Source organism: Capsicum annuum, chromosome 6 (genome assembly GCF_002878395.1).
Source record: "Capsicum annuum cultivar UCD-10X-F1 chromosome 6, UCD10Xv1.1, whole genome shotgun sequence".
NCBI classification, from domain to species: Eukaryota; Viridiplantae; Streptophyta; class Magnoliopsida; order Solanales; family Solanaceae; genus Capsicum; species Capsicum annuum.
This window is the reverse complement of record NC_061116.1, coordinates 214,785,849-214,797,435: the sequence shown is the minus strand read 5'-3', so window position 1 is coordinate 214,797,435 and position 11,587 is coordinate 214,785,849.

Here is an 11,587-nt window from a genome sequence, read left to right as displayed (position 1 = left end):
TTCAGTAGTACAGAGTAAGGACTGTCAGATACAGTCAATCATTATGATTAACAATAGAATCAGAGATCACCCGCTAGGACTGGTCTCAGATTTAGTTAATCATCTTCAGTATCATCAGATGCAGAGATAACCCACTAGATAGGACCAATCTCAGTTAAGTCAAATCATATTCATTATCAGTATATACAGATATCATCGCTAGATAGGACTAATCTCAAATTCATCTAAGTACTCTCATTATCAGTAGATACAGAGATCACCCGCTAGATAGGATTGATCTTTGATTTCAGTCGAGCATTCCCATTATCATTAGATTCAGAGATCATCCGCTAGATAGGACTGATCTCAACTTCAGTACTCAGTTATCAATATCAGAAGATTCAGTTATTCAGTATCTCAGTATTAGTAGTGAGTTCAGATATCAATAAAGCAGTATCCGAGTATCAGTATTCAGAGTCACGATGATTTCAGTTATGGTTTGTGCATTCATGCATATGTCCTTATTCAGTACTCTCATGTTAATCAGTTAAGCTATATTTATGCATAAGCACTTGCATTTAGCCTTACCTTATCTAGCATACCAGTATATTCAAAGTACTGATGCATACTTTTCTTTTGTGCTATGGTGTCTTAGACCATAGGTTCAGTAGCGCGAGATCCAGCGCATCCTTAGCAGTCCAGACTCAATCTGCAGTAGATGTAGCATTGAGTCCTCTTCATTAGAGGATGATCCTTATTTTATCATGGCATCAGATTGAGTTTATTTTTCGTAGACAGAGTTAGTTGGGGACCTGTCCCATTAGCTCCATAGTTCAGACAGTTAGAGGCTTTTTGGATAGATGTATTAGTATTCAATTTTCTGCATTGATTATTTTCGCTGTTTTGAACCTTATGGCAAGTTTTCCATCATTTTTTTGCATTATTTAGTATTTTTATATAGTTATTGCAACAGGTACGAGATAAGGGTTAGCTTGTGGTCCTTCGGGACTATGAGCATCATGTGGAATTCCGTTTCTAGAAACTCAGGGCATTACAGGTTCCCTCTATTGTCAAGATATCACCTACACAAGCAACAAATAAGTTAGTTTGAAACCCCTCTCCTCACTCACACTCTCTTGGTTCACTCACACTCAAGATCCACAAGTGCTGTAGATTGGCAAGTAACCCGTGAATACTTAAGGTATGAGTATGCTCTTGTCCGGAATAGATTCTTGTTTGAAAGTCAAAGAATTCCCGTTGACCTAGATTCAAGGAGTTATAACATATTTAAATGACAAAAGCACACAAACAAATGATGACACGAATACAAGGCTTCAAAGAACTAATTGACAACCTAGTAGGAATGTACTAGCTTGCTAATTAGTTGTCAAGTCAATTAGAAGAAACTAAGAATCAATAATTAGAAACTAGAATATCCAAATTGAGATTAATTAATGATGTGAACAGTGATTAAGGTGACATGGAAGCATAGTATTGGTCCCGGGTCCATACATTTTGTTCAACAACTTGAAGCCTTAATCTTCACAATTTTGTAATGGATGACTTTGCTTTTGGAGGGAAAGTAAAGTCTTGTAACTTTTCAACTTTTTCCAACTCAAAAAGATGAGGCTTGACTTTACTAGTTCCACAAGACAAGGCTCCTTGTTGTAAGGAAAAGTGGTTGTTAAATCAAGGAAGTGATGTTGGCAAGTCTTCTCACAAACAACTTTACAACTTTGTCTTGCAACCCTTTTGGATCTATTTTAGTCTTTATACTGGTCAAAATATGAGATGAGGGGAAGATCTAGATGAACACAACAACAATACTTTAAGAACAAAACTACAAATCACCAACAACAGCCCACTTTAAACGTCAAGCAACAACAACACATAACTCGACCTACTTCAAGTTCATCATACTACCACTTCAAGTCCACAATAGCAATGTCAATATGTTAAGCTCCACTTATCTTTAGACACATTTTGTGCTGATAAGAAAGCAATCAACACAAGAAACAAATTAGACAAACAAAAGAATATCTATATCTAAAAAGACAAATACCAATCTCGGCCAAGACAACAACACAACACAATTTTCTCGGCCAAGAACAAGATGGATAGATTTCTCTTTTTTCTGGAATTTTCAGATTTCAATAACTTATTTTTTTTTGTATTTTTTCAACTACCAAGCCCAAGATTGATTTTGTTGCAACAAAATCAATCACAAGATTTGATACCAAATGATACAAAGCTACATGTGTATCAAGAGATTTTAACCAACTCAAGAACAACAAGTTTCTAGTGAATCGAAATAGGCCTCACACGGCTTCACTAGACTTTGAGTTTGTGTTTTGAACAAGAAAATAAGATGAATAACAAGGCAAAAATGCTAGTGAATGAAAATAGCCCCACACGGCTTCACTAGACTTTAAATTCAACAACACAAAGTTAACAAAATTACAAAAGAGAAAGAAACTTGACATACAATATTCAAAGATCTAAGAACCCTAACAATGAGAAAGGACTATAAGAGTAGTGAATATGAATACCAAGTTCTTACTTGGACAAAGAGGAACTCAAGAGCCCCAAGATCCTAGTTCCTAGTTTCTATCCAAGAGACAACACTAGTATCACTCTACTAGTGAGTTTTCAAAATTGGGGCTTCTCCAATGGAAGAGAGAAGTTCCAAACTATTTCAAGTGTTTTGTTGTCTTCCAAAATATGAATGCACTAACTAAAATACTAGCCCTAATAAATGGCTTATATAGTCAATTACAAAGGAAGGACAAAAGACCAAAATACCCTTGACATTAAGTGGGTGGTTTGGGGTATTTTTTTGGGCCTCTTCACACTTTAGTAAGTATAGGCCCTTAGATGGGATCACAAGGGCCTCACACATAGCCAAGGATATGAACAAGGCTTGGAGTCATTGCAACTCACGCGCTTGACTTCATGTGAAAGGTCTTGAGCTAGGAATTCTCGTATTATCATCACTATCTTGAAGAGAATTTGTCCTCAAATTTGGCACATTGTCATCCTCCACCATTTCCACCCGAGAGAGGTCACACACGTTGAAAGTGATGTGCACTTGATATTTTGGGGGTAGATCAATCTTGTAGGCATTTTCATTGATCATTTCTAATACTTAGAATGGGCCACTACCCCACGGCATCAACCTACCATTCCTTTTAGACAGGAATCGATCCTTCCTTAGGTGCAACCACACCCAATCTTCTGGTTCAAGAATAAGCTTTCTTCTTCCTTTGTGGGTTCTCCTTGCAACCTCTTGGTTTTTCTTCTCCAACCACAGTCTTACCTTCTCATTTAGCTTCTTCATTGCCTCAGCTCATTTGCTTCCATCTAATCTTGTCACATGATCACTTGATAATGGGGTTAAATCCAAAGGGGTGAAGGGGTTGGTGACGTATACACATTCAAAGGGTGTTATCCCCGTGCTTGAGTGTATAACACAATTATAAGCAAACTCAATCAAAGGTAAGTGCTCCTCCCAAGAAGTCATTTTTTCCTTAACCATGGACTATAGCATAGACCCTAAGGTCCTAATTACTATTTCTGTTTGGCCATCAATTTGTGGGTGGCCTAAGGTCGAAAATAATAACTTAGTACCGAGCCTACCCCACATGGACTTCCAAAAGTGGCTTAGGAATTCAGAATCCCTATCACGTCCTCGAAACACCATAAAGTTTTACAACATTATCAACAAACAAAGAGGCTACACTAGGCGCATCATCACATTTAGAACAAGGAATAAAGTGTGTCATCTTGGAAAACCGATCCACCAAGACAAAAATACCATCCCGCCCCTTCTAGTTATGGCAATCCCAACACAAAGTCCATTGATATGTCAAGCCAAGAGTGCAAAGGGGTGGATAATGGGGTGTACAACCCGTGGGGTTGGATCCGTGACTTGTCTCCTTTGTACTCAACACATTAGCCGCAAATCCGGGACACATCCTTGTGCATTATAGGCTAATAAAATTGTTCTTCAAAAATTCCGAGGGTCTTCTCGATCCCAAAATGGCCCATTAGACCGGAATTGTGTGCTTCCCTCACAAACAATTCTCTCTGCGGACTTTAGGGAACACCCAATCGTCTACCCTTAAACAAGTATCCATCAAATTTGGTATAAGGATGGGAACCCCTATCCATAAGCCACCTATCCCTATCCAACTATTCACTTTTCCTATAGATAGGAGCGAAGTGAGGGTCCTCGGGATATAAAGACATAAGGCTTCAAACCCCATCAACTTAGACGACAAAGTAGATACAAGAACATGTTTTCGGGATAAAGCATCGACAACCACATTGTCTTTACCCTTATTGTAATGAATAACATAGGAAAAGTTTCAAGAAATTCAATCCATTTGGCATGCCGCCGGTTAAGCTTATCTTGTGCCCGTAGATTCTTCAAGAATTCATGATCCACTCGGATCACAAATTCTTTAGGCCACAAATAATGTTGCCAAGTGGCCAAGGCTCTAATCAAGGCATACAACTCTAAATCGTACGTAGAGTAGTTTAGAGTTGCTCCTTTGAGCTTTTCGCTAAAGTAGGAAATAGGCTTCAATTCTTGCATTAAAACCGCACCTATGCCAACTTTGTTAGCATCACATTTGACCTAAAAAGTCTTGTCAAAATTTGGCAATTCCAGCAAAGGGGCCGAGATGAGCATATCTTTCAAGTCCTCAAGGCCCTTAGCTTGCTCATCTCCCCACTTGAAAGACCAATCCTTTTTAATCACTTTGGTCAAGGGGCGGCAATGGTGCTAAATCCTTTGACAAAACGTCTATAAAAACTAGCCAACCCATGGAAGCTTCCCACTTCACCTACAATTTTGGGAGATGGCTAATTTTTAATGGCGTAAATCTTAAATTCATCCACTTAGACCCCTCTTGATCTCACCAGAAACCCAAGAAATACAACGTCATGGACACCAAAAGAACACTTTTCTAGATTAGCATATAACTTCTCTTTTCGAAGGACATCAAACACACATTGTAAATTGTTTACATGCTCATCTAAGGATTTACTATACACCAACACATCATCAAAGTAAAAAACAACAAAATTTTCGATAAATGGCTTCATCATATAATTCATTAGCCTCATGAAAGTACTTGGAGCATTTGCTAGGCCGAATGGCATAACCATCCATTCATAGAGATCAAATTTGGTCTTGAAGGTGGTTTACCGTTCATCACCTAGTTTAATACGTATTTGGTGATAGCCACTCCTCAAATCAATTTTAGAAAAAAAAACAGGAACCACTCAATTCATCAAGCATATCATTTAGCCTAGGAATAGGGTGATGATATTTTACCGTTATCTTGTTGATGGCTTGGCAATCAACGCACATATGCCAAATCCAATATTTCTTGGGAACTAGTAGCACCGGAACCACATAAGGGCTCATACTCTCTTTGATGTACCCTTTGTTGAGAAGTTCCTCAACTTGGCATTGCAATTCCTTGGTATCCGTCAGGTTGCTTCTATAAGCCGGTTTGTTGTGCAATTGTGAGACCGGCATAAAATCAATTTATTGCTCAATGCCCTAAAGTGTATGCAATACTTTCATAAATTCCTTTGGGAAGACATCCTCGTAATCCTGCAAAACATGAGAAATAGGAGGAGAAATGGAAACATTAGCGGGGTTAGTATTAAAACAATAAGCCAAGAGGAGCATCAGAGTGTCCTCATCATGATCCACAAATTATTCCTTCCTCTTAGCCAACACCACCATGATCCCATGCCCCTTAGAATTTAGGGGAACCTCGGCTTCCCCTACCCTCTCACTCTTAGATTCCCCTCTCTTTCCCTCAGTCCCAACCTTCTTTCTATTTTTCCTCAATTCTTGCATCTTTTGGTGTAAGTCATTCACTTGGGAAGGCAATAATGGATGAAGAGAAACCTTTTGGCCATCCTTCTCAAGTGTATACCAATTGGACCTTCCATCATATTTAGTCGACCTATCGTATTTCCAAGGCCTTTCTAACAACAAGTGACAAACTTGCATTGGTATCACATCACAAAGCACCTCGTCATAGTAGTTGGCTACCTTAAAATGTATCACTTATTTCTTTGTGTCCTTTAATTCACCGGATTGATTCAACCATTGTAATTTGTAAGGACTAGCGTGAGGTGTAGTTGGTAATTTTAAGAAGTTGACCATTGCAACACTAACCAAATTCGTATAACTTCTACTATCTATCACCATAGTGCACACACTTTCTTTCACAAGGCATTTAGTATGGAATAGATTCTCCCATTGGCTAGGATCATCTATCACCTTGCCAATCATGGCATGCCTCACTACAAAGTTTGGAACCACGCACTCTCCTTCTTGTGGATAAGCATCCTCACAATCATCATCATCATCATGTGGCTCCTTCTTATCCGTCTTTCCATCTTGAGGCTCAGCCTCACTCTCATCACCCTCAATACCCACTTCTTTACCAAACAAATACAATCTATCTTACCTTAGGATTACATTGATTCGGTTAGTGCATTCATTGGCTTTATGCGTCCAACCTTAGAACTTGAAGCATTGGAACCCTTCTCGATTAGGATGCTTGTGAACTTTTTGCCTCAGAGGGATTTTGTGGTCTGTTTTGGGCTCAGTCAGCCTAGTAGTGGCGGGTTGGTCATTGTTTTTGGGCAAACCCGAAGACGATTGAACCATATCCTTGCCCCTCTCTAACCTAAGGTTGATTGTCCCTTTGCTTTGAATGACGACCTCTCTTTAAGTTCCCTTTCAATCTCAAGAGCTACTTGGAAAATACCTTCAACGGTATCAAACTTGTGAAGTGTCAAGTGAGTGGAGATCTCTTTGTTCAACCCACACTTGAAGCGAATGATGTCATAACTAATTTGTTCCCCACGATGATCAAGTTTCAACATGAGTTGTTGAAACTCATCATAATATGCCATAACACTTCAATTACCTTGTCGCAAGTTATACAATCTAACAAAAAACTCATGATGATAGCTTTTGGGAAGATACAGTTGCCTGATTAGGTACCTTAACCGAAACCATGGTGGTGGTTTCTCCTCTACTAACTCGTTGCCAGACTACTTGATGTATTCCCACCAATTGTTAGCATAGCCTTTAAAATAAGCAATGGCATAATAACTCTTCTTCTCTTCTGAGATATTATTAACTTGAAAAACTTTATCATACGCTAACTCCCAAGAAAGATATACCTCGGGGTCACTTTCACCCTTAAAGATATGTAGGATCAATTTGATGGTATTGATGCCTACATCTCTCTGTTAGTGTTGGTTTCCCCTTTCTCCATACACTCGATATCTTCTTAGATCTACACACCCTCCTCTCATCTCCTCCTTCCTCATGTAAGCATCATCAAAGTCTTCATACCTTTCAAAATCCTCTATGATATTTCTCAAAGTATACAGGATGGTTTTGGATGTTTGGAACTCAATTTGGAGGGATTGGGTTTTATGGAGGTGGTGGTCTTTGGTTTAGTGGGGCTCGGAAGGGTGGGTTTGGATTTAGTGGAGGTATTGGACGGCCAATTCCCTCTTAATGAACTTGAGGATTTTGGGAATGGGTTGGTCTATTGGAGTCTTGGTTTAGGGGGTTATGAGTAGTTTGGCTTTCAGCATTTAGTGGAGCTAGTGAAGAATTTGGCAATTGTGGCCATGTTTTGGGAGTAACAATGGCGGAGAAATTTCTATCATGTCCACTTGACGAAACATGTCGAGGAGTAGAAGGGTGAGAGTTCCTTTGACTCTCAACTTGTTCTAACCTCCTACTAATAGTCATCACTTCTCCTCTTATGGCTCCTACTTTCGTACTCAACCTTTTAAGAGTCAAGGTCATAGCCTCAAGAGTGACCCTTATATTCTCCATTTCATTAGAATCCACGGTTTGAGATGTGGTTCCCTCCATTGTCAATGTATCACCTACACAAGAAACAAATAAGTTAGTTTAAAACCGCTCTCCTCACTCACACTCTCTTGGTTCAATCACACTCAAGGTCCACACGTGTTGTAGATTGGATAGTAACCTGTTAATCCTTAAGGTATGAGTATGCACTTGTCCGGAATGGATTCTTGTTTGAAATTGAAACAATTCCTGTCGGACTAGATTCAAGGAGTTAAAACATATTTAAATGACAAAACCACACAAACAAATGATGACACAAATACAAGGCTTCAAAGAACTAATTGACAACCTAGTAGGAATGTACTAGCTTGCTAATTAGTTGTCAAGTCAATTAGAAGAAACTAAGAATCAATAATTAGAAACTAGAATATTCAAATTGAGCTTAATCAATGACGTGAATAGTGATTAAGGTGACATGGCAGCATAGTATTGGTCCAGGTCCATACATTTTGTTCAACAACTTGAAGATTTAATCTTCATAATTTTGTAATGGATGACTTTGCTTTTGGAGGGAAAGTAAAGTCTTGTAACTTTTCAAATTTTTCCATCTCAAAAATATGAGGCTTGACTTTACTATTTCCACAAGACAAGGCTCCTTGTTTTAAGGAAAAATGGTTGTTAAATCAAGGAAGTGATGTTGTCAAGTCTTCTCACAAAACAACTTTACAACTTTGTCTTGCAACCTTTTTGGATCTATTTTAGTCTTTATCATGGTCAAGATATAAGATGAGGAGAAGATCTAGATGATCACAACAACAATACTTGAAGAAAACAACCACAATTCACCAATAACATCCCACTTTAAACGTCAAGCAACAACAACACACAACTCAGCCTACTTCAAGTTCATCATACTACCACATCAAGTCCACAATAGCAATGTCAATATGTTAAGCTCAACTTAGCTTTAGACACCTTTTGTGTTGATGAGAAAGAAATCAGCACAATAAATAAACTAGACAAACAAAAGAACATCTAGATCTAAACACACAAACACCAATCTCGACAAAGACAACAACACAACACAATTTTCTCGGTTAAGAACAAGATGGACAGATTTCTCTTTTTTCTGGAATTTTTAGATTTCAATAATTTATTTATTTTTTGTATTTTTCAGCTACCAAGCCCAAGATTGATTTTGTCGGAACAAAATCAACCACAATCTTTGATACCAAATGATACAAAGCTAAGTGTGTATTAAGAGATTCCAACCAACTCAAGAACAACAAGATGAACAACAAGTTGCTAGTGAATCGAAATAGGCCTCACACGGCTTCACTAGACTTTGAGTTTGTGTTTTGAACAAGAAAATGAGATGAATAACAAGGCAACAATGCTCATGAATCAAAAACTCCCCACACGGCTTCACTACACTTTAGATTCAACAAAACAAAGTTAACAAGATTACAAAAGAGATAGAAACTTAACATACAATATTCAAAGATCTAAGAACCCTAACAATGAGAAAGGACCCCAAGAGTAGTGAATATCAATACCAAGTTCTTACTTGGACCAAGAGGAACTAAAGAACTCCAAGATCCTAGTTGCTAGTTTCTAGCCAAGAGACAACACTAATATCACTCTACTAGTGAGTTTTCGAAATTGGGGCTTCTCCAATGGAAGAGAGAAGTTCCAAAATATTAAAAGTGTTTTGTTGTCTTCCAAAATATGAATGAACTAACTAAAATACTAGCCCTAATAAATGGATTATATAGTCAATTACAAAGGAGGGACAAAAGACAAAATACCCTTGACATTAAGTGGGTGGGTTTGGGGTATTTCGTTTGGCCTCTTCATACTTTTATAAGTATAGGCCCTTATATGGGTTCACAAGGGCCTCACACACAGCCAAGGATGTGAAAAAGGCTTGGAGTCCTTGCAAATTACGCGCTTGACTTCGTGTGTCAAGCTAAGAATTTCCATATCAAATCTAGACACTAAAATATTTAAGGTTACTATTTTTAATATATAATACATTATTTCCTCATATTTCATGCATAGTTGTGTTGTTACATCATTATCTTGGTGTTTTTATATTTAATAAGAGTTTTATGTGTAGGAAATTCATTAAATGAACACGATCAAATTAAAGTGATTTTGGATTGTTTTGAAGCAAAAGAAAAAGAAGGATGGCCAGACTTATCTAAGGACCCCATGAAGTGTGATAGACAGAAAAGCTAAGAAACAAGAGAAAGTTTAGAGCTGCCCAGGCTCATCTGTAATCCCCGCAAAGCTTGATCTTAGACGAGTCAGAAAAAATTGATCCTGCAAATTTTAATAGGCTTATTTGAATTCCCACACATCTTAGGTCATAAAACGTTAGAAAATATATTGAGGAGGTTGGCAATAAAAAATGCAAATGATTCTTTGGGAGGTCTCCCAGTCGTACTATGGATCAGAATGCACAGACAGATGAGGTTCGTCCTACTCATAGGATGAGGACCCAAAATAGAGCTCAGACTCTGGAGATTGATGCTACTCTGGGAGTCCCACCTACTCAAACCAGCCCACTTAGGGCACCCAGAGCTCCTCGAATGGGACTAACCACACTCAGCCTCGTGAGAGAGAGGTATCTAATACAGAATTCAGATAGTCCATTCATATTCCTACCCAGTTGGTAGCCACACAAACTTAACGGTCAGAAGATATTGGGTCTGCATCTATTACGTCTAAGGCTACAAGAGTAGGTCAGTTCATCTGGATAAACCCACCCAAGTTTATTGGTACCAAGGTATAAGAGGATCCACAGGATTTTGTCGATGAGATAGAGAAGATCTTTAAGGTGATGCATGTAGATGAGGTAGAGGGGGTTGAGTTAGCGGCTTACCAGCTTAAAGATATAGCAAACCAAGGGTATAACGAGTGTCAAGATTCAAAGAGTAAGCATCCTGAGCCCACAGTTTAGGCGAGCTGAAGGAGTCCAAAGCCAAAGAGTTTAAAATATAAAGCAGGGTAAGATGAGTGTCTAGGTGTACACTCTAAGGTTCAACCAACTAGCCCGTTATGCTCCAGAGATGACTAGTAACATGAGAGCCCGAATGAGGAAATTTGCATCCGGCCTTTCAGATAACATAGTAATTGAATGTCAAGGAGCAATGTTGAATCGGGACATGGATTTTGCCAGCCTACCAGTCCACATGCAGCAAGTTAAGGAAAATAAAAAGAAAATCACTAAATCTAGGGAGAAGGACAGACAGGAAAAGAGAGCCAAAATAGTAAACTAGAGCTACAGTCAGCAGCAGAGTGGGAATTGGGGTAATAAATGGCAGAAAAAGAAAAATTAGGGTAATGCGCAGTCTGCAGCCAGTGCCCCGATGACCAAACCCGTAGCTGGACAACGCACTCAGTATTTTCAATATAGGCAAGGGTCGAGGATGCAGGGTTCACAATTTCAAGGATGTGTAGCTCAGACCTCTCGGACAAACCTGTGCTACGAGAAATATGGGAGGAATCATCAAGAGAGATGTCAGTTTGGCGCTATGGTATGTTATTTATGTGGCCAACCAGGCCATATCCAGAGAGAATATCCAAAATAAAATGGTAATATTGGTGGATCCAAGTCACAGGCTAATTCTTATGCACCACCAGCGCCTCAGAAGGGTTCCACTTCAGCTACCAGAAATGACTGCAACAGGTTGTACGCCTTGACTAACCACCAAGAGGAAGAAGCCTCACCGTATA